Here is a 25241-nt window from a genome sequence, read left to right on the forward strand (position 1 = left end):
AACTAAACTTACAACCGCATTAAAATCTGATCAACTTAACCCTGATCTTGCCAAAACCTATGACGTACGTAGTAATGTGCTGTACCGTAAAATTCAACGCAACCATTCTTGTCATTATTTGCCGATTGTTCCGCATTCCATGATTTGGTCCGTTATTAATCATGTGCACACAAATCTAAAACATTTAGGCTGGGAAAAAACTCTTGACAAAATTTATGAACTGTACTGGTTTCCCAAAATGTCGCGAACAGTGAGAAAATTTGTTGACAATTGTTTAATTTGTAAAGTATCCAAGAACAAAACTGGAAAAACACAGGTTCAGATGCATCCAATTCCAAAGATTTCTCAACCATGGCATACCGTGCACATTGATATCTCGGGAAAACTCACTGGAAAGAGCGATAAAAAGGAGTATGTGTTTGTTATTATCGATGCCTTTTCGAAATTTGTTTTATTACAAAAGATTCATTCTTTAGCAGCAGACGTGGCCGTCCAGTGTTTAAAAGAGTTTACTTACATTTTTGGTGCCCCGTTTAGAATCATAACTGATCAGGGCAAATGTTTCACGAGTAGTGAGTTCCGTACTTTTTGTCATACCTTCAACATTGAGTTACATTTCATTGCCCACGGTTCTAGCCGTGCAAATGGTCAAGTCGAGAGGGTCATGCAGACGCTGAAAAATGTTTTGACTACTGTAGAAACCGCGAGTGAGCAAAATTGGCAAGATAGTTTGGGTGAGGTCCAGTTATCTCTAAACAGTACAAAACACAGGGTTACTGGATACAGTCCAGCTGAGCTTTTGTTTGGAACTACTATTCGCTCGCTAGAAATTCAGAAAATTTGTTATGATCCGGTAAAAACTGCCGAAGCAACCACTTCGTTAGCAAAAATTCGCGAAATTGCTAGTGCTAATATGGTCAAGGCAGCTGCAAACGATTTGAGACGTAAAAATGCTGGAAAAGCCGCTATTCAGCCATTTTCGTTGGGCGAATTTGTTTATAGCAAACAGAACGAAAGAATGATTTCAAAACTTGACCCAAAATTTAGGGGACCTTTTAAAATAATCAAAGTTTTGGACAATGACCGGTATGAGGTAGTTAGACTCACGGAAAAGGGTAAGGGTCGCGCTTTTAAGTTTGCTCACGATCAGCTGACCAGAGTTCCCGATGGACAAGGACATGTCTCTCCGTTAATTGACAGCGATGACGAGCCTCTGTCAACGCTGATTAATAAAGGTAGGCTTGTGAAATGATTTGAGTGGCTAGGTCCTCTTGCAGTAGCGTTGTGAAAATCGAATGTCGAGCCTGGCCGAGGGTTGGTCAGATGTTGAAGGTCGCTCCAACTGATGAGTTGCCCGAGTTGGCTAGTAGAGTGTCGATCCCGACCAAAGAGTTGAGGTAAAAGGGGGTCGGATGAGCTTATCTGTGTCGAACCAGTTGGGAGGTCCTCGTTCTAGCGTAGTCAAGTACTTATTGAGTGTTGAGGTTGAGCCCGATGTGTCAATCGGATGGCAGTACTTGGTCGAGCCTGAGTACATTAGTCAAAACTCAGAGGCAGGCAAGAGAGTCGTTGCAAAGTCGATCCTGGTTTCATGCCAGATGATATAAGTCTAGCGCAGTGTCTTCAATCGGACTATTTTATTACAGACTAAGCAAAGGAAGTAGAGAAGGGTGCACAGGGGCGTGCACACGTCAGGATGGCCGTGTCGGCGACGGTGATCATGGTGGCTGTGGCGTAGGCAACCAAACATACAAGCAATACGTTAGACGTCATAGGTGGCGCCACAAAGTGTTGTGTGATTCCCAGAACCATAAACAATATTGAAGGTCGACGGACATATAGCCATATATGGTAATGAGCAGGAACACGAGGGGGAAAGGGTTTCTCCCACGCGCGGAACGGCGGGACAAGGGGGCAGTGAGAAAGAGAGGCCCGGTCACGTCGGATCGCGAAGTTCCACAAAGTGCTTGTAGTACGACCCTGAGCGCCCAAAAATTGTTTTTTTTAATAAAGGCTCCGACATATATTTAGTTAAGCGTGTGGTGAATGATGATAAGAGTGACCACAAGTCGTCAGAAAAGCACTGAAGATCTTAAAAAAGTTGGCCCACTTAGTCTCACTGTGTTTGTAGTGCAAATGGTGGTAAGTATAAGAAGAAAAACTAATTAAAATCACGGATGATATTAACTTTAGCAGTGGATAAAACAGGACTGAAAAAGATGATAGCAAAAATACATGAAACGCAAAAAGTTGTTATTTGTTGGGTCGGCGGGGGATATGAAAACACGAAAGTGAAAGGGAGATAAAAAAAGACAACGAGAGAGAAATGTCCAAGTACACAGGAAGAGGAAAAAGTTAGGGAATTTTAAGAGTTGAAATTTTGTGCCAGAAGTATATTTCTATAATTCAGGTAATTCAGATAAACACATTATACAGATCGCAGCAAATATGCACTGACATCAAGGTTGTTCCATGTTACCGTCATTCCTGTAAAATGTGGTTATTTAAAGTTAAAAGCGAAAAGTCTCTGTATGTACATAATTAATATTTGAGCAAATGCCATAAAGTTCTCTCTTTTTCGAATTTACTGTGAATAAAATCTCAATCTATCCAGATTCCTGCTGATACGATTACAGTTACGTTCATTGGAAAAAGTAATTGCTAGTCGTTATATATTCTGAAATTAATTCAGAAAAAGGATCCCTTCTACCGGTCTAAAATAATGATGGCATAAGCTGTCACGTCGACTGAGTTTCAAACAAAAATCTCTTATTCCATCTCGGTAAAGCTAAACAAATAACTGAGATAAGTTTTCCTTGCTTCGCCATGATTTCCTGCAATTGCAGAATATTTAATCAGAATTACACAAGTGATAGTGTTATCATAAATCTTTCCTTGTCACCAGTCGAAAAATGATACTCACGTTGAAAGCATCCCTAGATTTGAGTAATTGTATCCCTTCTACGTATTTACTCAAATAAAATTGCTTTATAGAAAATTGCTTCTTATACGATTACGATTTCGATTACGTTTATTGAAAGTAATAATTTTTCGTGATGTAGTCTGAATTTAATTCGACGAAGAGTCGCTTTCTATCGGCTTGAATGATGGGACAATATAACTCGCAAGCTGTCGTCGTCGGCTGAAATTTCAAACAGAGAGATGCCTTGTTCTTGTTACGCTCATCTGAATTAATTCGTTGGGCTCGCAGAGCAGCGGATAAGCGTACCAGATGGTATATGTACAACTTTATTGTAACGCGTAATTGTGCTTTAATTAAAAGCGGACATGTTACAGGGGAATTACCTGGTAATTGACAAAGTTCGTGGTGTTTGTACGGGTTCGCTTCCGGCTTGTTTTTTTATAATGGAGTGTGTAATTTGTTAAAGCCGCAGTTATTTTGAAACAGTAGACTTGCTCACTTAACCACTTAACGCATTGTGCATGCAGGAGGATATAAACTCGTGGTGGTAATTTTCACGTCGGACGACAAAACCGCAGTCGCTGAAAAAATTATGCATGTACGGCGGGCGCACAGTATCACTATTTCGGCTTAGAGAAAGTTGTTTGTATTGTGTGATAATTTCAAAAAAATGGTGTGGTTTAGGCTTACCTAACATTGGATAAAGCGTACGAGTAAAAAACAACTGCGAAGTTATAATTGGTTTAGTTTGGAACAATTTTCAACCAAAACTAATTTAACAAGCTAGTTTTCTATTAGAAAAGGTTATATTTTTCACATGACATAACTTTATAAATTAGCATATATATATATCGGTTACTATCGTTGAAAACGATCGTCCAATTTATTAGTTTGTGTTACGTGACAAATAAAAAAGATATACTAAAACAAGTAGACTTCGATCCTTCTTGTCATAAACGAATTTGCTTTTAATACCTGCTTGCAGTTGCGGTTTGTAGTTTACTCTATTCTAGGATAAATTTATATACATATATGTATATGAAGCTACAGGGTGAGTCAGCTAGAAGGCTACACCTCAAATAACCGTTGATGTTGAAACTTTTTTTGCTTCCAATGAGATATCATTTGCGCTCAGACATATCATTTAATTTTGAAAAAAACCAATTTAGGCCAGAAGGGGCCCTTTAACTTCGGGGGCCTGTTGCTCCAGCGTCACAATCATCCCTATCAATCCGGCTTTGGCCGGACGCCGTACAAGTACGGACAATGTAAAATATATTTACAGCAGATAACCAACTGGAAAAACGGCCTCTCAGCAACATGCGTAATACTTGAAGTGTTTATCTTTGTACATCGGAAGAATGTTACGTAGGAATTTGTTTGATTTGAATGAGTTTATCGCCTCAAAACATGAATAAAATTATTAAGCGTCAGTTGAACAAAATGTTCTGAATATTAGGAGTATTATTATAATTCTTATCTTATCATTATTTTATTATTATAAAAATCAGGTGACTCGTTCTTATTTGATTAATAAAAATGAAAGAATGCTTAATTTATTTGATCTAATTAAAAAAAATGGTATGCTGGCAGCTAGTTTCATCCCGTGGACCCTGGGTCAGTGGTTTCCATACCCGTTTAGCATAAAAGCCTAAAGCATAAAAAACTTTAAGTAACAGGCGTTCGCTAGTCTTTTTACGTCAGGCTTTCGTCGATACCAGTAGGTATTAGAAGTGTAATGGTTTATGGCAAAAAGGGCGAATGTCGACTTGCTTTACACTACTGTTCTTGCAGGTTGTCACTATATTTCGCGATGTACAAAATTTAATTGTTTACTTCCCATAGATGATTACACAAGTTGCTGTCTGGACCTGTCTGTTTTTGTCTGTAGGATATATTTGCTCCGTGTTACGTAATGGGACAGAGTAAATGTATTACAATAGTATATTACATACCGAGGCGGAAAGTACTCCATTCCTGTCGAGAGAACTATAGTCTCTAGTTATCATGACACAGGAATGATACTTTTGTCACTATTTTATCCACAATCGTTTTAAGTAGATTTAGCTTACAAATTGTTAATAAAATTCAACTTTTAACACCTTAACCAGCGTCAAACTCAAGCTAATGGTCGGTGATAATAATGTGAAATAAAATGGGGGCGCCAATTAAAAAGTGGTAAAGTTTTGACCACAGGGTCCTCTTACATTTATAACCGCTGATTTCCATCTACCATTCATTACAGATATCAACGTCACGTTTTAGGGTCGAAAGTGACATTCACTTCCATCTGTTGGGTGGATAGTGACAGTTACTTTCATCTCTTGGATGGAAACTGACAGATAAGTCACATATGTCACTTTTACCCTTATGATTGAAGTGAAGTAGTATGTCATAGCTCGCTTCCAAACTTTTACAAAGTTTGAAAGTTTCACATGACTGACCGATTGTGAATAAACTGTATTACATGTAGCTGAGCATATTGCAATTACCCCTATTATTTATAGACTTCACAATGGTTCGTTATTGCGAAAAAAAAAACGATAAAAAGAAAAAATATGATGATGCAACTCTTCATCTAGCTCTATAATTGATACAATCAGGCAGAGTTACAATATACGGAGCTTCCAGAAGATATAGAATACCATATACTACTTTGTACACCCGTATAGAAAATTTGACGTGAGTTCTGAAAGACACCAAAGGAAGAAAAACTGCTATACGTTTCGACATTGAAGAAGAGTTAGCCACTTTCATAAAGGTAATGGAAAAATAGGTACTTAAGTTGAATAGAAAAGAAGTTCTGAAATTAGTGGCTGATTATATAAAACAAAACAATATTAAAACCCCATTTGAAAATGGTATCCCTCGATCTGATTAGTGTGTGGCATTTCGAAAGCGACACCATTTAAGTGTAAAAAACATCTCAAGATCGTTGTCTTACATACGAATGTTACACTCAGTACTCATGTGTCTTACGAGATCATTTACCGCAGCCTTTAGATTTGAGATTAAATCAATGAAGGATACTTGGGATGAGAAATTATTAAAATAGTGAGTGCAGAACATTGGTTGTAAACTCCCAAAAAAGAAATTCTCTAAGAAGAGAAGCTTGGAATAGCACACCATCAATTGTAATCACTAATCATAAATGGTTTTAAGAAAGCTGGGATTGCACCTTTCGATAAGAACGTTGTCCGCCGGGAGAAATTCGAACCAATTGCCAAGATTGGACAACTTCTATGCTGATAACGTAGAAAATGTCTCAACAGAATATAATCTTGGTATTTCACAAAATGATCACACGTTTTTACAAAACACTATTGCAATAACGAAGACTGTAACGAAGCAAATTTTGACGGGTTGGAAGCCGCAATAAGGGTACCAGAGGCAGGGGTTAATCCGTGACAGCCGCACTGACACGACATCGGAACACTAGGATTGAGTTTCCGAATACCCCGAAGACGAGAGTTTTGACAATTTTGAAAAAGTGAGAAACTTCAAGTGGTCAAGAATTGCTATTCGGTTTCAGTGTTGCCTTCTGCCCAGGATCCGAAGTAGTTAAGGTCAGTGAGGAGACGGCGCCAGGGTCGTCAAAAGTGCCCTTTATATAGCATTTCTTTTGGTTGTTGTTTTATTCGATACAAGTCGAACATATGCGCAACTGTAGCCTTGGTAAATTAACGTTTTTCACAAATTTTGGACAAAATTCAATTAATAAAGAAAATTGTTTGCCATAAGTCTGCAGATTTTTGTGATATTGTAGAAAAACCCAAATCAAACATTGTTGAAAACCTTATCAGAACAGGTGTTTCTTCAGTTGAGTTCCAGAAAAACAACAACTACCAGTTGATGCATGATAAACAGCAACGAATTATGAGCAAACTTATATATCTCGACAAAAATGATGCGGAAATTGGATCTGGTACTAGGGAAAGTATTATTCAGGATGATAACAAAAATAAATTTAAGTTGGTTACTGGTAAGAAACGCCGAGACGATAAACGAAAAACGAAAATTTAGCTATCTAAATTCTATATTACCCGCCTCCGTCCAGATACAACCATACAAGATATTGTTGATTTCTTTGCTATCAAGTCGTCTGAAAAAATCCTGTAGGAGAAACCTGAGGTGTATACGCGTTCTTCAAGATTAGCGTTGCAAGCTCCATGACTGACATTGTTATGGACTAGAAATTCTGGCTTTCTGGAATAGCAGTCAACAACAAGTTTTTCAGAAGCGAGTGAACCAAAATCGGAGGGTATAACACTTATGCATGTGAATACCGCCTCCCTTTGTAACAAGTTAGATAGGTTCCGAAACGTCGTCCTTCAAAACAATTATCGAAGAGAAATCGAAACGCGTTCCTCCACCGAAATGGCCCTAGCACGGAGACAACAAGTTGTGGCCCTTACATGTGGCGATATAAATGCACAATCTGTCTGTAATAAGATACATGTGTTTAGAAATTTTGCTGACAATGCTAACATTTCTAACATAGATTACAGTATAGTGAAAGTTAAGCTTCATAAAGAATTTCTTCTATTAACTATTTAGTGGAGAAACTTGCATAATATGGAGTTGGTGATTCAAGATTAAAATGGTTTCAAAGTTATTTAAAATTAACCGTCATCAGTTGTGTCGTATTAATTTTAACAAATTATAAATTTCTAGTTTACACAAGGTAGAAAGTAGAATTCCCCAGGGATCAATCTTGGGGCCTCTTTTGTTCTCCATATATTTATCTGTATCCAGTTTGTTCCAAGGTATTGTAAAATTCACTGATACGCTGATAACATCCAAATATATTTTAGATTTGATCCGCAGGATGAGGATTTTGCTCAGCAGAAAGAAGTTAACTTTGAGTTAGAAGAAATTTATAAATGGACTAGTTGCAAACCCATTAATTCGCTCGTTCTTTTTTACTTGACGTATTAAAACTTTGTGTATGGTCCATGTTTGACCGAAAATCATAAATATGTTACAAAAATTCAGTACATTTGTGTGAGATTTACGATCCAGGTCCCACGCTTTGAACATGTGACATTTGAGATCTTTAGGCCAACTTAAACTTAATGAACAACGTTTTATACATGATGTGTCGTTTGTAAACAAAGTGTTGACTAAAAAGTGCCTGATTATTTATTCTCTAAGTTATTTAAAAGGAGTGATTCCAAAGTAGAGAGCTTAGATTTGTTGATAAACAATTGACGATACCAATTCCCAAGACTGCTCGTTTTAAATCATCTTTCTCGTATCTAACTACCTATATTGTGAATCACTTACATCTATACCCATATAACTTGATTTTTTTTTGTATTATTTCATTTGTTTTATTCTTAGGTTAGTCGAGTTTTTATCAGTATACACAGTCAGCTAAACTCTTGTACTATTGTGGAATAAATTCAAGCTGTCTACCACAATGTGTCCAATCGTCTCCATCAAAAATGTGATGACGTCATCGCATCATATGAATATTCGTGTACTTGTGGTTTATGAATCCGTCTTGAGTTTTTTCTTTAGACATTCAGATTTTTGCAAAATATCAAAATTTAATAACAACCTTCGTGAATTTCATTAACCTACCTTATGCGGATTTTTTTCTTACACTATGAATCTATATATTGTTTTAACTTCTGGAGGTTTTCATAAAAAAATAAAATTCCGCAAAATCAAATTTTATCATTTTCAAAGAAGCGGAATACGTTGAATTATGCCTCAAGGGCTAAAGAAATTCTGTCTAAATAATCTTAAACCACTTTTTTTATCTTGAAACAGTACTCGTACATTTCTTTTTAACTAAGTAATTAAATTTTACCTTTCCTGCTATGTAATGGAAACCAACAGCAAACAAAGCCGCACCGGCCACCGATGGAAACAATTGTTATAAAGAGTCAGTTAGATCAATATTCTCCATGCAGTCCGTAATTTATCGTAAAAGTTGAATTGTGCTTTTGCATGAGAGGATTTACCTTTTTACCTGGTATCCACTCCACAATTAAATTTCGGTCATCCATTGTCCTGGCTAGTGATCGATGGACAACAATAGAAGATGCGTTCCAAAGTGGTCATCTATGGATTCAATAGACCGTACATGAGCCATTTAGTCTGTACGTGAGCGAAAAACAATAACAGCGAATATAAAAGAAGATAAAAGCGAACCGGTATTGAGATGTGCATATCATTCCAAAGCTTACAATTTTGGTTAATTATTTTTGCAAGGATAGCGAGAAATTTATCTTCGCTGTGTTTGAAGTATTTGTGCTGTAGACTGAGCTGTCCCCGTATCTTGCTGGAAATATCCAAAATGCAGCTTGAACAGTTGATTACAACATACATTTCGCAAATATCTTTATCACAAATCTACGTTGCTGCAGCAACGTGAACTTCTCGAAATCCTTCCTGCCTGACAAATTGAGTTGGTGCAGGTTCTAAATAGTGCAAATATTGCAACGTCGCCAATTCAAACAGCCCACATCTGCCTGTAGCAGATGTCACCGTCAAGCCACCGCTTCTTCGCCGCAAATTCCCCTTCCGATTTCTCTTAGCATTCAAAGTATCGTCATCGAGTTTCCGAAATACGGTGGATTAAAGAGAGAAGAAGCGAATGGAGCGCACGTATCTCGTGCCAATCATCGCCACTCGTTTGATTCGTGGTGGCGTTGGTGGTGTATTGACCGAGTCTTTAGGGAAGAAGTCGATATGAAAGGAGAAAGACTTATTGTGAATGAAAAGTATAAAGCTTCCCTCTCGCGATGATATTTTTCCTTCCATCCCCTTTTTCTGCGTAGGATTTTCACTTATCTCGTGTAAGAATAAAAAATCTCGCCGACTTCGAGGGGGTGGATTTTCTGATTAAAATGATTAATGGTTCGCAGCCACTTCGTCACAGTTTGAATTTTAATTGGGATATTAATGGAAGTTATAAAAAGTCGGCGCGCTGGAAAAATTGAATTACGGGAAAAGTCGAAAATGGAGTGCAACAAGGGAGGCCGCGGAGACCGGTCATGTTAGGTAGAGATGTGAGCTTAAAATATACAAGGATGTAACGCGCGGAAGTTACGGCTGGAGCAATATTGGAACAGCGTTTATGATAAAAAATCAATTTTAATGGTTTGTTATCGACTGTGAGCACCTGTGTCATCATTTTAACGTAATCGTTTTCTTTGTACGGGACGCAGTAAAAATTTATAGGTGTTGGTGGAAAGATAAGCACAAAGATACTCGAAATTCTAAAATATTAGTAGTTTAAAGCTTTGCACAATTTACAATCAATATTTTTATTGTCATTTTCTTGTATTTTTACTCACACCTAATCACTTAGAGCCCAGTTTCCTTAGTTTTAAGGTTAAGACTCTTTTTTACAGACGCAGACCGGAGATGTAAACCGGGTTACTAAGACGGGAGTAGTATACAAGAGCGAATTATCTGGACGGCCTGGTGTGTCTGAAGAGATTTTTGAAAACGTGAGAGAAACAATGAACCGAACCCAAGAATATTTTATGCGGAGATTATCTCTTCCAACGGACGTTCCAGTCAGCACTTGCCACAAAATTGTTAAAAGAAGGTTGAACTTGTATCCTTACAAGATTACCAAGGTGTAGGAGCTTCTTTCACCGGAATATGGGTAGTACACACAGTAGTACAATCATAATACTTCAACGATGAAGCTTGGTTCCACCTATCTGGATATGTTAATCTACAAGACTTTCGAATATAGAGTACTGAAAATCTCCCTCATTTCGTGGAATTGTTTAAACAAAAATGAATCGCATTCGACACCACAGTCCTTCTCAATGAGTGTAACTAGTGCGATGAGTTTATTAATGATTTTCTAATTTGAAGTGTGTAGAACTTTAACTATTCGTCATCACGTGTTATTTTTGTTTTATTGTTTGTAAAATCACACTTTTTGATTCTACTACAATGTAGCTACAATCAAGTAGATCTGTATTTAGAATACGTAACAGGAAATTCACTTATTCAGGTCTAACGCCACATTACCACACTATGCGTGGCATAATTTAATTTTGCTTGTTTCCTTTCTTGCAATTATAATACTGCTATTCTTAAAATTCCACGGAGTGATGGAAACACATACTCAATTGAAAGCTTTCCTCTTCTTGCCGTTTTCAGGTAAATGTTTATCTGCTATACCGGAATTTCATCCCTAATGAATCCGGACGTTTAGTTGGCTGCGTCCTTTGCAAGAATAGAAGGAATGCCAGTGTTTAAATAGACTTTCATGAAGAGACGCCCTTCGCTCCGCTGTCGCTTCGCGTCCTCCCGCTGCGGAGTTTATTTTCATTCTATTTTGTTTTTTGCTCGACTGTTCATACTTAAATAATGGAAGAATAAACAATTTGCACCGTGGAAGCTTGGATTCCAAAGTACTCGCGTAATCCTCGCCTAATAAGTAGTTTCAGCAACAAATGCAGTAGTAGAATGCAAAAAGAATAAACCATACAAGGAACAACTATGATTATTTTCATGGACCGTTTCACACGATCGAATGCAATAAAAACAATAATGACAACACATAATTGTAAGTGTCCTTTGTTAACTCTCTTGCAGTCAACAATCCCAGTTGTATAGAAACTCATTAACTGATAGAAACTAAATTCGTCAGATGCTATAAAAAAGTGATGGTTAAGGACATCAAGAGACTTTATGAAAGAAAAGTTTAGTTTTTAGGTGAATGTAGACAAAAGTGACAAAGGTGTTTTTTTTCTGTCTTAAGTAGAAAGGACTGTCTGGAGAGAGTCGGTCACCTTTTTTCTTATAATTCTTATAAAAAATCCATCAGCATAACACTCACAACTAGATTTAAACTGAATATTTCCAATTCATTTATCTTCAGTTTGTATTACTAGCGAAGAATGTATTATTCTGGTAAATCGATGAGCCAAGTTATTTAGAGTTACGCTTTCCAAGCAGTTAAACAACGAATCTAATACTCATCTGTCAAACAATTAAGTGTTCCAATCAAGTATTCAATGGTGTTGTTCCTAAACGTTGACAAACTTTAGTCTAACTTTATGAATTGCCGATTCAAACGACGGGAACCAGCAAATCAAAACATATATTTATCAAATCATTTTTCAGTTTTACGGGCAATTTCTCCTATGGCATTAGCAACAAAGGTGAGTAATTTATCGCTTCATGGATGACACCGTTTTTATGAACCTATTTCCACAGAAAGCCGAACACTTTCGAGGCACTTAACTGAGATACGTGGATTGACATTTTTATTATTTTAACTTAGCGACGGTTCGATCCACTAGGTTCGATGATATCAATGGGTAACTTTTAGTAATAATAAGTTCACCTCGCTCATTCTTAAACATAACAATAAATAACAGTTCCGTCTATTCACTAACTGCAGATAGCAAATCCGAATTTTCTGGTCAACAGACGTTTCACTTTCCCTTTACATGAATCAAAGCTAGGCATATAAGTTTAAAATCCTTGAAGATATAGTCAGGCTCAACGATTTCGCCGTAGGTATTAGGGATAAGATATCACCGAAGTATTTGGAAAGTTTTCAGAGAACTTGATATGAACGTTGTTTATACTTCAGGTCTTCTCAGCAACCCGACGCATAAATTAGGACTCAATGAAAAGTCGCAGATTTACGATTTAATTATAAAAGTCTAAACAAATAGGAGTACATTTTAGGCAAGCGAAAAGTCTAATCATTTTAGATTCGGAGTGTTTGAGAAATCAAGAGATGCACAATCTTAGTTTTCAACTTTTTATATTATATTTATATTTTGAAATATTTCTACATAGGAATAGAGTGTTTAGTGCAGAAGGTGGTTTCATTCCCCCACCCCTCCACCCACAAAACGCCTTTTCCTTTCATTGTTGGACAGTACAAATAGTGGCAACTGTAAATTGTCCAGCAGTTAATCTTTTGCTTTAGTTTTTACTTTGTGAGTAATAATATATACGACAATCATTTTAATGAGTAGTTAATTCCTTGTTTTCTCATTTAATTAAAATTTGTTTATTCATTTCCTGTAAAAAGTTGATGGCGTCATCTAGCGATGTATGTAAATGTTAATTTAATAACTTCTCGTTTGAGATTTTAAAATAATAATTCGTACTATTCAAAATTTAATATAAACGTTGATCCAATTTGAAACATATCATCCCTTAAATAAATGTCATCGTGAAGTCGAAACCGCGAAAAGTACTTTACCCTTATTTTGTGTTGTTTTGTCACTTATTCTCAAACACTCCTCTCACAGCGAAGGGTGTACCAAAATCACGATATTCTGATTTAGACCATATTTAATATGTACTTGTGTTTATTTCATGTATGTTTGCTATGTGCGATGGTATTCGGTTCACACTATAATCTTAATGAGTTCATTTTGATTTAGGCAATAACTTGAATTAACGTAAAATTTAATATCTTGTAAAAACTTATCGTTTTCATTTGCTATAGTGTGTTGCAAAGAAAATTTCTTTGTTTTGCAGTTTTCGTCAATTCATTTAATCCGAATCTTAACTTCGGAAATGTTAGCTACCATGTGTCAGGCTTTTCAACACCAATGGTTAAATGAACGCTTTAAAATCTGGCAGGCTAATTCCAAAATTGTTAGCTTGGGGGTTAACAATTTCAATTTTTCTAAATTTCTGTTCGAACTGGGGTGCCTATGGATGGGTAGTCTGAGTTGGGCTCGGATGTCATGTCCGAATGCATCAGGTCTTGCTCACAAGGGGTGGCTGTGTGCGGAAGTTCGTGGATAACGCAACGTAACATAGAAATGTAAAGACACTCGATCGCCTTGATCAGAGGTATCGACCCAGAAATCGTGATCTATGATTTGGACTGCTGATGTGGTTTTTGATTTTGTTTATATTTAAGTTTGTACCAAACCGACTAATAGCTTTAATTTTAAATAAGATGATTCAAACCAGAAAATGGTGTTGATGACACAATGAGCTGTATATCAGCGATATAAATTTCTATTCTTGTATTTGAAAAGAGCGAGGAGGCTTTGTAATTAAAAATGTACGGTGTCTCAGACGTATTTCATTGTCTTTCCCTCGTATAGAGAAGTACCAAATGCTTGATTGAGACAGCACTTTAATAAAAGCTGTTACCCGCATATATTTCCATTTTAATTCAAGGTTCATCAATTTGGATTAGAACGCATTTCTCCATTTCAAAAGCACAACGTTGGGTTACATTTTGTTAACGTTCACAGCTCATGGCCTATTGCTAAATTTTTGGTGGGGTTTTCAAATATTTATCATTATCAATAGTGGTGAAAATCGTTATTGTAGAGGTGGTACAAACAATTTATTGTTAAATATATGTACAAGTCAAATATAGGGATTGAAGAACGTCAAGGTTCGGATGAAATTGCTCTACTTCGTGCAATGTGCAACTTCGCGGGAAAAGCTTCTCGTCTCGGGTGGCGTGGAATTGCGGTTCTCTACGTGATCCCTCGTTGTAGACACTATTTTGTCACTTAGTGCAATCGCGGCAGCCCTTTTATAGCGGTTGTCCCTTCTACCCTGGACCATGGTAGGGGCGACAGGCAATGAAAGCGCTTTATGGTGGTTCATTAAGATCGCCTCGCTTCGTACGGCAGCGTCCTCAAAAGGGGTCTAATGAAACGCCCCGCATTTACGCTACAAAAGCTAAACAAAAAAAAAACCCCATCAAGAAACAATAAAGAACTCAATCGAAAGTTTAAAACGCCAAAAACGAATTGTGGATAAAATTTGGCCAAAAAATTAACGATTTTAGGGACAAGAAAAAAATGTTTTATAGCACAGTGAAATATTCAAACAGTTAAGAAGTATAAGAGAATGCAATATAAAAAGATAGTAGAACACAAAATCTAGTGCGGATAATATTCTAATAATGCTGGAGCAGAAAAAAATTAATTTACAACAACATAACCACCCTAAACAAAATGCTCAAGAAAAACCGACTGAGATTGGACACCTACGAAAAGGGAGATGAGACTGAGATGAGTTTCCTTAAAAAAATAGATGGGAATTTAAGGACTGATAGTTTTGGAAAGGTAGCATTTGGAGGAAAACTGGAAATAAAACCTGCAGTGGCGGTTCGTGACTTTTTGAAATGGGGGGACACAATTTGATCCATGAGTTAAATATGAAGATATAAAGCAAGGTGTTGTTACCAATTAATAGACGAAATTGTGTGACAGAAATAAATACAAAAATACATTCAAGAAAAGTAAGAAAGCACTTGTCCACATACCTTTAGTTTTAAATCATTACTGAGGAGACGCACAAAACAAAATAATTTGTTATTTTTTTCACAACCGCACATTCACAAAAATTTACCATGCTTATTAAAATATCCATGAAAGTCTCCCGGGGGTTGCTCTCCATAAATTTTTCATTAAAATTTTACCGTTGTAAGTCAGAATACACTTTTTTATTAAATATGGATTCAACTGAATTCATTATTTTTATGTAAAATCAACACTTGCACTCACGCAGAATGAAAATGAAATTCCGCAACTGAGTTACTGGTAGTGGTCACTGTTCGAGCAGGACCCGATTGTAGCTGAATACAGCGACTAGACGCACAGTTTCCATGGAAACGGTGCAAACAAAACGTCTAAATGAGGCATAATTTGGTCTTTGTTTTTATCAACACTTCAGCAATGTATCATATACCCAAGACACAACATCTTTAGATATAAGTTTTGATACATTTTATACATATAAATGGAACCAGATAAAAAAATTAGTTTTGATAATTATGACACAAATTTCCGGATAATTTTTTAAATATCGGAAATTACTATTTGCTATGTCCAGTGTGTTCATAGACGTTTTAATTTTGGGAGACACGTGCACAATTGGGTTGGTTAGAACCAGAATGTCAGAAGCCAAACTAACAGGAAAACAGCAGAAGCAGGCCAAGAAAAAGACGGAAAGAAGAGGCAAAGAAACGGTACGAACGGAAATATTAAGTGGCTCCATTCCTACACATAACGTAATAAGAACTTAGGAATAAAGAAGTAATATAAGAAAATGAATTTGTTTCAATTTTTTTATGTCGTATAAAATCATCTGACTGCCATCAAGATAATTTAATAATTTAATTGGAATAAATTTCCAAGAAATAGCAATAAAAGGCATACTCAATGAAAGTCAAACCACCTACAATGTAATAAAGAGTAGCTAAAACTTTCTTTAATGCACTTTTTATCTCCCCTTCTTAATTATCCGCATTTACATGATCCTTTGCGAAAGCCATCATTCTCCCCAACTGTTCGCCGAATTGAAAATTAATACACTTCCCTCTACTTCCCCAATGATAATAATCTCTCGCCCCGCGTTGTCCAAAACGTCGACGCGTCCCGAATTGTAATGTACTATGTGGGCGTCCGCAGCCTATCAAAGGGAATCGCTCCGAAGCGAACTTGCCTCAAACTTAGTAATTAGAAATTACCGTTTTGCGGCGAGCTCATTCACTGAAAAACTCATCGACGGGATATCTAATGGTCTAATGTCTTCTGACCCGTTAACAGCCCCTGTCGTCATCTGCATAACTCATCTTAACATGACCGGAAAAGTTGCATCGTAGATCGTAAAACAAGTGAATTATTTCAGGTACGTGACCCAGCGAAAATCAGCCGGTCGGGTTTAAATTTACGACACGTTTTATATGTCCAGAGGGAGCATGCCGGAGTCTTAAATCATGTAAAGGAAGGTGGATTAAAATTTTACGCTGTCGGGCACAGAAGTTTCACCCTAACCCAGGTCGTTGTCGGGACGCTCACGGGAATTTGTTCGCGAGGTTTTTCGAAGTGTTGGGTGAAGCAGGTCAAGAATTGCTGCACTCGTCGGAAATTGCACTACATGATTAATGTTTCTGGAACTAGAGCTTTCAGGATATGTGGATTTGCAGTATGTCGTTCTGATGTTATTCGTGTTAATCCAGAAGGTGTTGATTTCGCTAACTAAACGATTAGGCGTAGTTTCTGTTGAAAATAATGGCTGAAAATGTATTGAATATTCCTAATGTGACAACTGAAAGGGCAGTTCTTCAGACCTATGAACTGTTAAGACAATTACTTCATAATCTATTCCCTACTGCCCAAGACTCCTCTCTTTTTCTCCGGACCGGTATTTCAAAATTCTCAAAGATATTTAAAAGTTGACAATTATTATTAATTGCTTTCGCCAACATTAAATAACTTGCAAATTTGAAATAAAGTTTCTCATTTAAGTACCGAATACAGGGTGATTTCGAAATGAGTGCAATAAAAAAAATGGGGAATAGCTCACAATAAGATTTATTGAAATTAAATATAAATTGTTATGCACGTCACTGGTACCATACTACTATTCAATGAATGGCACAGAACGACTAGGATTAAGAACCAAAAAAGTGCGTTTGTTCAATTAACGTCTTCGACAATGGTGAATTTTTTCCAATTCAGATCGTCTCGACATGGTAATGCTTTATGGTGTGGCTGATGGAAAAGCCAGGTTGCGTGTGGACGAACGTTTACATCAGTGGTACAACATCTCCGAGATGATGGTACCTTCAAGTCTCAAACTCACGATCGTGGCCGTGATATGACAGAAAGAATACCGCAAGCTGAAGAACAAATTTTGGAACACGTCGAAGAAGAGCCCGACATCATTACCCGCCGACTTGCAGCTGAAGTTGGAGTTTCACAATTTGGAGTGCATCATACATTAAAAGAGCAAGGCTTACATCCGTACCACATTTAAAAAGTGCAAGCTTTGGAGCCCGCTGATTTTGCATGTCGTGTAATTTACTGCGAATGGTTGTTATAGCAATGTCGTGAACGCCCTAACTTTTTAAATTGCATTCTGTTTACGGATGAAGCAGGATTCACTTGCAATGCTGTTTTCAACAGCCACAACACTCACATTTGGTCCGATGAAAATTTAATTTTGTTAAGCAAGTACAATCTTGTCTTAAAGATTAACCCGCGACTCCAAACATTGTAAATCGGATCAAACACCAAGATGGTCTTGAGGGATTCCCCAAACTTATCAGCCAGAACTCACGCGGGACTTATTCACTCATAGGTTTGATTCGATTTCTTCTTTTTGTGAATTCTGGTGGGACCAACTTGATCTATAACCGAATCCATAACCAACCATAGGTGCGCACAGAATAACCAATAATTGGGTTTTTGGTTGGAGATAAAGGCGCGATAAATAAACCATCAGCTCAAAACCAGTAAAAGTACATGATCAATCTCCACCAGTTTATCCTCCTTCCCAGTAATTGAATTGGCGTCTCCGAAACACAACACTAGATAAAATAACCCATTTTCTTTTATAGTACAAACGTGATATTGCTGCGTGCCGTTTATTTCACATTTAAACCGATACGTCAGAATCCATTGATTTTTATGTGGCAATTATAAGTTTGTTATTGGCTCAGGTGTTATTCTCTCGGGTCTATTAAACTTATACGGTTTCACGTTATATGGAAGTAGCACGTTCGAACTACATAATCGGTTCCGATATTAAAAATTTATAGGGTGTATCTTACTGTATTTATAAAATTGCCGTTAGCGTTTACAGAAATCGCATTGAACTTGATGGGAATTAATGAAGTTGCTGTTAACATGGTAATTACTGGGTTTTTACAACTGTTGTTTTTATTCAATTACAGTTTTTACGAGTTTTTCTAAGGATTTTTCATGAATTTTTTATTTTGAAGTCGTTATGTTTGAGTAATCAGTTTTCTTTTACGCTTTAATGTCTGTTTGATGATATTTCTTTGCCTGCGAGGAATTTCTTTGTGCTTTTTTTGCAGTTTCTTGTCTGCAGAACACAGTGAAGATTGATATTTAACCGTAGTCAGTTAGAAAAACGAGGGTATTATTACGATATTCTCAGTAATTATTGTTAGCGTAAAATTCCCTAGTCCATTTACTGGTCGAAGGAATACGTAAATTGTTAAATTAATTTGTAATTGTGTTTTCTAACATTACTTATTAAACTATTGTACATGTTACATTTTTAAGTATGTTATAAATAACATTTTTCCAATATGTATCTACCAATATTTATGCTTTTATCAAATAACAAACTCAATTTGTCCGTTAACTCTAGACGTGTTGTAAATGGTAAGTAAAGAACACGTTAGCTGAAACGCCGAATTGTGTATAGGGACTTTCCGAGAAGTTAGCGCCTACAATGTTTCATGGGAATTACCAGCTACAACGTAAGGTAAAACGATTTATCGACTACCACTCCTTTCACAGAAATCGAGTGTTAAAATCAAATGTTTTCTGTTTCAGTCTACTATAGATACATTTTCGACTATTTTAGTTTAGGCACATTTCTAGCAATTTATGTTAAATCAAAACCTAAAAACCCAGATATTATAACATTTTTAATTAACGTAAACAACCCTCACAGTGAATTAAAATTTAAAAATCCAAGATCAAAATAACGCAAGTATGTTTGCTAGATTTTTTTAGTAAATGGAAGGGCTTGGATTTTATGCAAAGTGTCTGTCATAGGCATTTAGTTCAAGTATTTTATGTCAGACATCATTTGATAAGATAGTCACAACAGCACTCGTCTTTTTGTAAAAACGTTATAAAAAGTTTTATACGTCATGCTTAAGGCATAAGAGCATACATATGAATTATTTAGTGATGGATAATAAAATAAAAAAATAAATAAATGGGGGTATATTTTTGAAATTGTGATAAAAATCGAGATGGATTCATAAACCACGCCTACAAGAGTATGTTATTTTATGTAATGTAAATAGTCGTTACTATGACACATTATTGGTGGGAATGATTATACAAATTTTGGTTTTATCGTTTTATCATCTGCACAGACGGAAACAGGAGATCTATTTTTCCATAGTCTAGACCTAGGGTTATGGAACATCGGGAGAAACATCGGGCGAGTGGCTTCATGTGGAACATATTACAATATTATTCCTTAATATACACTCGGGAAGTAAAAATAGTTACCAATTATAAACCCATAACATTTTTAAGTAAATTTGAATTATGCCATGATGATTCAACTTTATTGATTATGTAGTAATAATTTGAATAAATTAGCAAATCTAACATCCCCAGAAAAAGTATTATTTTATGAGAATATTTATTAAACATTTGTGAACTCAGAAATACAAACTAATTAATCTAAAAAATAAGTTCATAAAAGTTGAATGAAAACAATAAAAAATGCAATGAAAATATTGCCAACAAAACTTGTAATAAAATACAAATAACAAATATGTGAAACAACAGTTATTTGTTGTTGCAGCGATGCAAAAGACTGGAGATGACATCCTCCTAGTGATGGTGGACATGATCAGAAAATTTTGGTTAGCGTTTTAGTACCTACACAATATTTCTACCATATATATGTATAAAGTTTGGCAACAATCAGTCCAGTAGTTTCGGATATTACCTATCTAATAAAAACAGGCACAGACGATAGACGAGAGACAAATGGAAACGCAAAATAAATATCATTGTGTAACATTTATGTAATTTTAATGAATAAACTTTTAAGTTGACGTCACGAAATTGTTGTTGGGGATGGTTAGCCAAATTTTGGATAGCATTTTACCATCTACATGATACATCTTTATAATGTATATACAAAATTTGACAACATTCGGTGCAGTAATCTCAGAGATATCTGTCTAATAAAAGTCGACACAGACGGTGGATGATAGTTGACAGACGTCAAACAGACAGGTAGACGGAAACGAAAACCTATTTTTTCATACTCTTGGGGCCATGAAAACTCGAGAAAACATGAAAGTGACCAGCCAGTCGCTCGACGGACCCTTTTACAATAGGCTCGGGAAGCAAAAATGAAGTTAATACCTTTCTCCAGCGTATTTTCGGCAATAGTTACAGAAATAAAAATAAAATTCAAAGATGGCCAACTTATGTTGTGTTCTTGAACTCAGAAGAGCTTTTGGTTGTATTTCTCACAACATCCCATCATAGAGAAAATTACCTAAAAATTACTAAATATTAAATACAAGTAGATATATTTTTTGATAGAGTGGACTTAATTGATCAAAATAAACTCAGAAGAATCTGAACCTGTAAAATAAGATGTCTCCCCAAGGCTCAGTAATGGGACCCGTTACGTTTTCATTTTAGTTTAACGAGCGATAAAGCACACTTTTATTTATACTGACATGATTCTAGTTATCTATGAATAAGTCTTTAATTCTTTGATTTTAAGACACCCAATGGTTTTCGGGACGTTTTACTAACATAAAAATCTTTAGATGAAAGTATTTTTCCCTACACCGCCGCCACCAAAGTGGTATAATATATTTATTGAATCTCCTAGTGCTAAGGAATCAGGAAATATTAAACATACTTCACAATGTTTACAAAAAATCAAAGCCAACTTGATGACTTTTTCATTTGAATACCCGATATGTTGCAAAACATTGCACTTCTTAAGGACTTAGATTTCAAAACACGATCCTGGCAGCTCTAAAAAAACAATGCCGAAATTTATACAACAATTATTGTTTGAGTTGGCAATAAATTAACCAATTCTGAAAAAAATTTCTTGCGCTACTATTGCCTAACCTGAAAAATGCCTCTTAAGCTTTGCTGTCAGTTTCACGTTAATCAATGTCAACATAGCCTTTAACTCAATACTTTTTGTTACTGGGTATCAACATAATATTAATAACATCTGGATGGATCTCTTCTACATATGTTTAATTTTTGACACTGACAGGTGACAGAATGGTCAGCTGACAGGGTAGTGTGACTTGTCAATTGTACACCTATACAACAAGTCTGGGCCAACTTTAATTCGTTTCATTTTCGATCGCAGATTATTACGACGGGGTTTCTATAAATGATTATAGGGTCGAAGTAAGTCATGGAAGCGTGCCGCCTATCACTTTATGTGTATTTTAGTAAATGCCCAAGGACGCATCTGCATACTTGGTTTCCTAAACGCTTCATATCTTATGTTACTAAAAAAAAGAACCTACAATAAAAATAAACAAATTTATTGCGGTTAAACAACACAGTAAATGTTGAAAATGTTCACCATTTATAAAAACCCTGTATATGTATTATGTATGTTATTAGGTTGTTAATATACAAGTTTGTATATACATATATCTTCCCTTTTTGAGCAGAACGCAATTTAATCAGAACTCTATTTCGTCTGTAAGGTGTTAGGGTTTATTTCGTACTGTAATAAAAAGATTTTTTTTGGGCACTGTGTGATCGTATTGTCAAGCTAATCTTTATTTACGGCCAATACACCAGGGCAAATTTCTAGAAGATTGAGGAGATTGGACCTACTATTAATGTGGGAAAAAAACGTCGGCGCGGATTTAGTTAGGGGCGCCCTGATCATAAAGAAGCCAGGGACGGACAGGTTATGGATGAGCCAAACCAAAATGAATAATCCACACCGGCGGGTCTCTAATTCCGAGACATTTTTATTACTCCCTGAACATAGTTTACTGGTGTCTTCTGACACAATTGCAGACCTTGCGAAACGTATCTTTATTTAAGAACAAATACTTTATTACTAAACAAATATTCAGTGAAAATACATACAACAAAATTAATAAAACAAAGCATTAAGAAGATTGTTAAAAGTGAATAATTTTTATTATAGAATGAAACTGTTATATTTTTCATTTTTTTATTGAAATATTGTGTGATATTAAGAGACACTTGAATTTTTAATGACAACCGAGAACAATATAACATTTTAAGTGGTGAAACAAAGCACCTACGTACATGCATCTTCACACCGAGAAATTCCGCCTTTTCGAGAGGACGAGCGGAAGGAACCCTTGCTCCAGAAGTATTTTCCTGGAGGAACGCTGATACTGTTGATACTTCATTCAATAAGGATTTGTTCGACAGGATATAAACCATCAACCCGTATGTACTCTTAGACAAGGAAACGCCCTTTATAGCAACTAAGATAGCTTATCCTGCGCTTTATTTATTATGGTATGACAGGATAATATATGATTGGCGTTGAAACTGAAGTCGTTTTTAGAGCTTGACTTCACTAAAATAATATAATCTTGTTTTTCTAGAGTTTGCAGATATTTTTCTACCAGATTTTATAACAATTTTTAATTGTCTAGTCACTTTAATGAACAAGAAAGTACGTATTCGTCTAATTCGCTTCTCGCCGCAAATTATTTTTAAAATTTTCATTAACCCAAGAGAACTTTTGCAAAAAAAAGCAAACCAAAACCTTTCCATTCTACCCACTTTATTTGTTTGCAATTTTATAGCGGTCTGATTTTTGAAGCGATATACTCCCGCAGTGTAAACTTGCGGTTCGTTCCACCCCTGGAAATCACACAAATCCATCCCCAAACACTTTCCACAAACTCTCCCGTTTGGCATTAACGACTACACAATTAATAATTCAGCCCGAAACCACGAATTTATTTGCCCTTTTGTCCTAAAGCCCGAAAATTCAGTTCGTGTCTCAAAGGAGCCGTCCATTATCCACCGTCCAATAAATAAATAATTAACTTAATCGTCCAAATTAAAAGCGAAGTAGCAGCCATCCAACTTCCCAATAATCCCATAATAACCAACAAATTTAGAACCAGACTTTAACTCAACACTAAATCCACAAAAAAAGGATAAGCACCAGTTTATGGACCCCGGAGGTATTCCAGCCCAGAAACTCTTTCCGGTAATAACACTGAAATTCGAATGTAGTTTTAATATAACTACTATTTGCACTGTTAGGGTTTTTCCACCGCCGCGAGTTAAAAAAAGATGGGAAACGCTCAGGGGAATGACTAAAACGAAGCCCTGACTTCAGGAAATTGAGAAAATGATGTGGAAGACGACAACGATTTTTCCCGAAGTCGGGCAAATAAATTAGACACTAATTCGAACTTTTGGGATCTTTAGCGAATGTGTGCAGATTTTTTAACTAAATATACAATTTTTAATTTTTAATAATATTTGCAAACATGAATTTGTAGGTTTCATTTAAAAGTTACACAGCATAGTCGTATTTTTCTGAAAATACTTATAATATGTTAATTTTATACATTTTTATAGATTTAAATTCTACATTAGACGAGAAGAAAAACAAAATCAGAGACAAAGGTTATCTGACCAATAATTTTCAAGTTTATTAAAAAAATTACCATTTTAACAATTAACAGTTCAGTCGTGTTTAAGGATAGACGTTTTTTCAGTTACCTAGATTTGATAAACGTATAAAATTTGAGTGTTTTAGCTTCACAGTTTTCTCGTATTTTCCAAAAGAGTAACCTTGTATTTCATACTATTTTTTAATTTATCTTTAAATAGTCTTCCTTTTGATTCAAAATTTGTTGAAATTTCTTTGAGTTTTTTTAACAGTAGCAAAAAAACTGATGTTAAAAGAAATATGTACATACTTAGAGAGAAGTTGAAAAATAAAATAATATAGATTATTCCATCTGAAAAATACGCGAAAACTGACAAAGTTAATCACCCTGTGTTAATCATCTTAAACTTTGTCAAATTTTTTGTACATATACTAAAATAACGTGAGTAAAAAATGTGGATTTTGAAATATGATCACATTTTTTCATAGAAAAGGATATATATTTTGTATTTAACACATGTTTTTCTTATTTGGTATATAACCCAGATCTGTAAAAATATATAGTGCGTTTCAGTTAAAAAATGCATTTTCAGTGTGTAATCCTTAAATGGAATAACTTGTATATTTGAAAATAATTGTAAATTGTAGCCCTAAATTAGTTTTCTTGGACTCCCTCAAAAACTTTTTGAGGAGTGCACGATAAATGCCTTCTCTTTCGTCACTAGTTCGTTAGAACACCCTGTATAGAGTTGTCTTAGTAGAAATTACGTGTTATATTATATATCTGTTCAAACTCTCCAAAAAACTGATGACCCCTTAGAAGTTACATAAACCTTGTTTAAAATATGCAGCTACTTATAGCGCTCGCAGTTGTTACTTTTATATAAGGATCGTTCCAAATGTTACTTCAATATTTTTTTACTTCCCGAGCGTAAGCTAAGCAAGTATTATAATCAGAGTTCGGCAATGCGGAAGTGATAATAATTGCCGTCCGATCGCCAGCACTATTGCAGTCGTGGCTTACACCTTCGGGAATTCTTAATAACAATTACTATTTTTTTCTCGGTTTTCCTCAGTTATATGAGTTCTCCTAAAAAAAATTAAAATGACTGTTCAACATCACAATATTCGTTAAACCCTGATTTGCATCAAACTCGACTGAGGTTGAGACCTGGTTGAGACTACACGGTCGGCCAAATTTATCGCCTGA

The 25241-nt window shown here is 35.7% G+C and overlaps 1 protein-coding gene and 1 long non-coding RNA gene across 7 annotated transcripts in view; one reads left to right on the top strand and one right to left on the bottom strand.

The window, feature by feature from the left end:
- Positions 1-12824, top strand: part of LOC135142399 (uncharacterized) — a 283252-nt gene extending 270428 nt beyond the window's left edge. The window contains exons 4-5 of the long non-coding RNA XR_010282512.1: positions 10291-12066; positions 12122-12824. This is a non-coding gene — a long non-coding RNA (uncharacterized LOC135142399). The remainder of the gene's footprint in view (positions 1-10290; positions 12067-12121) is intronic.
- Cngl (Cyclic nucleotide-gated ion channel-like) overlaps positions 1-25241 on the bottom strand; it is a 360771-nt gene that overhangs the window by 268661 nt on the left and 66869 nt on the right. The window lies entirely within an intron of this gene.

Source organism: Zophobas morio, unplaced genomic scaffold (genome assembly GCF_036711695.1).
Source record: "Zophobas morio isolate AGI-343-1 ecotype UQ-CSIRO unplaced genomic scaffold, CSIRO_AGI_Zmor_V1 ptg000046l, whole genome shotgun sequence".
Classification (NCBI taxonomy): domain Eukaryota; kingdom Metazoa; phylum Arthropoda; class Insecta; order Coleoptera; family Tenebrionidae; genus Zophobas; species Zophobas morio.